Source organism: Gavialis gangeticus, unplaced genomic scaffold, assembly GCF_001723915.1.
Source record: "Gavialis gangeticus isolate Ggan-Ray unplaced genomic scaffold, GavGan_comp1, whole genome shotgun sequence".
Taxonomy (NCBI): Eukaryota; Metazoa; Chordata; order Crocodylia; family Gavialidae; genus Gavialis; species Gavialis gangeticus.
The window spans coordinates 43,137,511-43,143,360 of NW_017728998.1; the positions used below are offsets into that span (position 1 = coordinate 43,137,511).

At 46.3% G+C, this 5,850-nt stretch overlaps 1 protein-coding gene across 1 annotated transcript in view; it reads left to right on the plus strand.

Moving 5' to 3' along the window:
- The window catches only part of CFDP1 (craniofacial development protein 1), a 104,770-nt gene that overhangs the window by 2,707 nt on the left and 96,213 nt on the right, over positions 1-5,850 (plus strand). The gene's annotated exons all lie outside the window — the stretch shown is intronic.

The window sequence follows — 5,850 nt, forward strand, 5'->3', positions numbered from 1 at the left end:
CCTTGCTGCTCAGCCACAGGCTCCTGTTGGGTCCTGCTGCTGCTGGCTGCCTTTCATCTTTGACAGGCAGCATGGGGCAGATAAAAATTAATTTTCAAAAAATTTTTAGAGGCCCTGCAGGCTGGATAGAATGGGCTGCCGCGCCAGATCTGGCCCACGTGCCATATTTTGCCCGTGCCTGGGCTAGGCATATGCAACTCTCCTTGTCTCAGTAGATCTCAGGGTCGCATGTAAATTCCCTGCTCCTCCCAGTAGATGATGTTACTATTGACCTTTTTGTTCTGAACACCTCACTGGGCATTTCTGAATTATGAGTGACAAGGGGCGCAGGCCTAGTATTAAGTACAGACCATCTGATAGGCAGACAGTTCTTTGGGTAAATGTGGTATCTTTTATTAGACCAACTAACCAGTTGGAAAAATTGTTCTTTGCAACCTTTTGGGTGCACACACCCTTCTTCAGGCGTAGGGAGAGTCTGCTGGTATTTTTTGTTCTCCATGGTGGAATTGGAGACAATATGCAAAATGCAGTTCTGTGAAAATGCAAATGTGAGGCAGTGAGGATCAGAGGTGATGGAAGACAATAGGTGTGAGGTAGGTAGGTGTGGGGGGGAACATTGACCCGGTGATGGAATGTAGCTGGTAAAATGCAGACAGGTTACCTGGGACTATCGGATGTCAGGCAGGTTATAATGTGCCATAAATCCAATGTCTATATTTAGTCCATGATTTTTTGTATCCAGTAGATTTATGAAGTGAAGTTCATAGGCTCATCTATGAAAGGTGTTTTATAAATTCCCTTTGAGGATTAGAACCAAGAGCTTGGAGAAAGAGAGTGGTTGTCTTGTGAGAAGTGTGCACCCACAGGTAGTTGGGTATTCTTGTCTTTGATAGATTTTCAGCGTGCGTTCGTTCTGGTGCACAGTTGTTGTTTGGTCTCTCCTACGTTTTTTCCATCGGGTCATTTGGTGAACTGGATGAGATATTACATTTCTGGAGGTGCAGGTGTAACATCCAGGAATGGCGATGGTTCTGTTGTGGGGTGTGGTTATTGTGGGAACGTAGATGTGCTGGCAGGTTTTACATTTCTTGTCCCAGCGTGGACTGGATCCGTTTGGTGTACTTTGGGCCGTAGAAAGTTTGCTTTTGGTGATGAGGTTGGTGAGGTTTGACCCCAGTACTCTTTCCTGCCATGGCAGGGGGTCGGACTAGATGATCTACTCAGGTCCCTTCCAACCCTAGAAACTATGAAACTATGAGGTTTGGTGATTGTTTAAAGGCTAGGATGAGTGGTTCTGGAAAGATCTCTTAAGAATTGGGTCATCTTGTATGGATTGCAATTGTTTGAGGATTTTACAAATAGGTTCCAGGGAAGGATGGCATGTCATAACTAATGGTGTGCAATTCGTGGGGATTTTCTTTTTGTACTGCAGCAATTCTTCACGTGGTATCTGGGTGGCTCTTTCAGAAGTGCAATCCAGCTCTCCTTGTTGAGTGAAAGACCCTCTGAGAGGTCTGTCAAGATCTCCTACCTACTGACACAACACTTCATGTGAAATGTTCAGATGAAAAGAGTTTCTGACTTATTTTCAGGGTTATTGCACTGGTGATGTTGCTTGCAGGACTCCAGCTGTTAAACTGCTTAAACTCTCATGGCTAACTGAGATGATCCTAATGTTTGTCAAAAGTCTGATATTATCTTTTAACACTCATCTTTACACTTGTCTTGAAGAAACTATGCCAACCTCCTTGCCAAATTCTGGAAAAACTGAAATGTTTTCATGTTCCAAAGGGCATATTTTTCCTCTATCAAAGTCATCTTCACTTGTGTTCAGAGAGGCCTAGAGAGATAATGGTTTGTTCAGAAATAGCAGAACTTGAAAACCTCTAAATCAAATTATATCAGTCTGAGGGAGCTTTGAAGGAACAATTCCTTTGTGACTTAAGGCTGCTGTTGGCTGCTGTTAGCTGAGGGAGCTTAAATTATTCACAGTCTACAGCTGGATTGTCAACCAGGTTAAATATTTCTACCTTAACTAAAGTGCAAGGTAAACATAACACAATGTGGACTTGTAGTGATCCTTAGAGGAATCTGCTACTGTGAATGAATATGTAGAAACCTGGCAGGCAAGGTTCTTTGGTTAGATATGATATCTTTTATTAGACCAACTAAGTAGTTGCAAAAAAGTTTTTAGCCAGCTTTTGGGTGCAATCCCCCTTCTTCAGGCATAGGGAGGCTCTGCTGTTCTGAAACTCCAAGGAATGAGAGAAGCTAAAAGTGTGGTAGGATGTCAGTGTAAATGTAAATAGGTAGAGATAAGCAAGACAAAAGGTAGAACAGGGGAGGGGAAAAAATGGTCAGAGGGAGACAACAGTGCTAAAATGCAAGGTGGAAGAAGGCCATCTGTGGAAAAGGGAATAGCTGGAGATCAGGAAAGCAGGAATGAGAGAAGCTAGTGTTTTCCCTTTGGCCTTTTTTGTCCCTTGTTTTTCTTTGCCCTCCCTTCCTTGTTTTACCTTTCTAATTTCTAACATTTTGTATTTTTACTGACATTGTCACCTTTTTAGCTTCTCTCATTCCTGCTTTCCTGATCTCCAACTCTTTCCTTTTTCACAGACAGCCTCCTTTCCACCTTGTATTTTAGCACTGTTGTCTCCCTCTAACCTTGTTTTTTTCCTCTTTCCCCCTGCTCTCTACCCTCTCCTCTCCCCTGCTTTTCCTTTTGTCTTGCTTATCTCTGCCTATTTACATTTACACGGACATCCTACTACACTTTTAGCTTCTCTCATTCCTTGGAGTTTCAGAACAGCAGAGACTCCCTATGCCTGAAGAAGGGGGATTGCACCGGAAAGCTGGCTAAGATCTTTTTTCGAACTACTTAGTTTGTCTAATAAAAGATATCACATCTAACCAAAGAACCTTGCCTGATTAACTACTTCCACTCCATGGCTGACCAGTGTGCAGCGTTTTGAGCCTCTCCTGCAACCCTCATCTACATCTGGTCAGACAAGTCTTCTAACAGGGGGCCAACGCCCCCCCTGGCCCTTCACACAAAACACACACACAGCCTGTTGTGGGGGCTGTCCCATGTGCTGCCCTTCAGGCTGTCTTCAGCCCTACTCAGCATGCCCCCTGTGCTGCCCTTCAGACCGTCCCTTCAGCCCTACTCAGCACCAGAACCGCACAGGCCTTCAGGCCACACCATTGCCCCCTCTCTGTGCAGGCCACACCATTGCCCCCTCTCTGTGCAGGCCACACCATTGCCCCTTCTCTAGGGTCACCAGGGTGTTACACCCTTTGGGGGTCAGGTGGCCATAGCTGTGCCTGGCCGCCTAACCCACAGTATTGGTGAGGCTGGGGTATTGAGGCACCCCTACCTGCCTTTCACTGGGGAGGTTGATGGTCCTGGTATTTCATGGGGCCTGTCCTGCCACAGACAGTCCCACCAGGCCTCTCTTCCCCAGCAGGGTGCAGTTTCAAGTCATGCCCAGGACCCTCCAACCTTCCCCATAGCTCCTGCTCTTACCTCCAGGATGTTGCAAGCAGCAGCTCAGCTGGGTGATGCTGCTGCCTCGGCTGCAAGAAACACACTGCTGTCTCTACCAGGCTTGCCTTTGTTTGAAAATGGCCACGTTCAGTAGGCACCTGCTGGCTACCTGTTCCAGCCCTTAAAGTGGCAGGCACCAAAGATGCACTGCACAAAGTTAATTAGTTGTGCTGCCTATAGGGCCTTTGCAGATTCAGAAAGTATTCTGTGAGCCACTCAGATCCAGAAGAACAGCACATAGCTTCTTGTCTGTACCAGATGTTTAACATCCTGCTCTTAATGAGCTTAGTGGTCCGCTGGTCAATGCAAGGAACTAATTTAGGTGCCCGAGTGTATCCTCTGCTGGCTTTTCCTCCTTCACCCTTCGAGCAGCTTGTTTGGTTCTGGATGCAGCTGGCCTACCCTATATTTATTTGTTTTTCTTTAACTAAACAGATAGAAGTAATCCAGGAAAATCAAACATCCGGTTCCTCATTTGCATGGTAACAAGCTCGGGTAACTAATTGGTCATGGGGATGGGAAGCTTGCAACTGAAGTATATTTGTTGAATATAGTTTAACATTCATACACACTATAAAAAGCAGTGGTTTAAGTTGAGGGTGAAGGTTGCTGGAGGAAAATAAACTAAATACTTGGCTATAATTAAAACCAGAACTAAAAAGCTACCAACTGTTATTCCTCAGCAGGATTTGTGGAAAAGTTCAGAATCTGAGTTTATTCTTTAGTTCCCACAGATCTGAGGCATCCTGGTCTCTTACTTGTCAAGTGTCCTAGATGTCCCCACAATGGCTCTCAACTCTCTGATCTATAATTACAGACACTCACCTGGACACCTCTGCTGTTATTCAGTGGGAATTGGGTGGAAGGGTTTCAGGAAGACACTTTACCTGACACACCTGGCTGCATTTCATCCCTCTGCATTATTAGAATTCATGGTCACTGCCACAGGCTTCAGCTTGTAATGAGAGGTCCCAGTGGTCACATTTGTTTGCCTTCAGAAAAATTGGATGAAGGCTCTCAGCGATAAAACAGCACACCAAAAAGCCACCTTATTGTTCCAGCAGTATTTTCCTACCTCTGAACATTAGCAGGGAGAAAAAGGAAAGGGGTTTTCCACTAACACTGCTCTTATGTTTGCATATTAGCAAAGTTATTTGTAATTAAACCAGAACCTGCTCACTCAGCCCAGCTGTGCCTCTGTTTGATCCTGCCTGAAATTACAGTACTGAATTTGTGACCTCCAAGGCCTTTTTTCATGCATAACAAGCTGGTATAAATACAGGGTAAAATTCACCTTTGAAGTAAGCAGGCACCACTCTCATTGACTTCAGAAGGTGTGGTACGCACTAGCTCCAGGGCTGAATTTCATCCATGAAGGTTTTTACTTCACTGCAGGCACTTTGAAAGAGCTCTGGCCCAGATGCAGTGGCAAGAAATATAATAACCAGTAAATACCTTTCAGTACAGATACTTTTCTCCTGCAGGCTTTGATGTACCTATTCATTTAAGTCCAGTAAAAACCAGGGACCCTGGTTTTCTCTGATTAAAAAAAATTGCAGATTCTCTGATTTAAAAACCCTAAAATCTATGATTAAAATGAGAGGCCATTATATACCGGTATCAACTGAACACAATGTTTTATTGATATATTTAAAATTTTAAAGCAATTTGGAAGCCTACCAGTGACTCAGTCACTACAGTAAAATAAATTCTAAGTAATGTATTTTCGTGCATATAGTGCGCGGGCTATATAAGCTTTTACAAACATGAGGGATGGGTGCGGGCTCTGCAGAGTCTTTAGAATAGGCTGATTGTCATGGTGGTGGCGAGCCTCGGCGGGATTGGCTTGAGTGCGGCTGGTGGCGGTGAGCAGGGCTGCCTCCCTTCCCCCCCCCTCACAGCTTGAGCATGGCAGGGAGTGGGGCACTGCGAGCCCCGCACTGCCCTGGCGTTGCATCCCCCACCTGCCTTGGAGCAGTGAGAGTGATGGCTCAGGGTTGTGCCTCTTGCTGCTGCCGGCCAGGCAGGGGACGTGTCGCCAGGGTAGCGTAGGGCTCTCCGCGACTGCAACAAGGTTCCCTGCCCAGCCTCTCTCAGCCCTAGCATGCTAGGTCCCACCCGCTAGACTGCAGAGGCCATGGGGGGAAAAGCAGCATGGCGGGGAGCCTGAGCTCACAGTGGGCAGCCTGCACCTGCCCCATGCACGGATCTGGGGGACACTGGTCCCCCCTGCCCCTTGGGAGCATGTGCAGTAGCAGGGAGCCGTCCCCCAGATAAGCCACCCATGGCCCCATCCCTCTCCC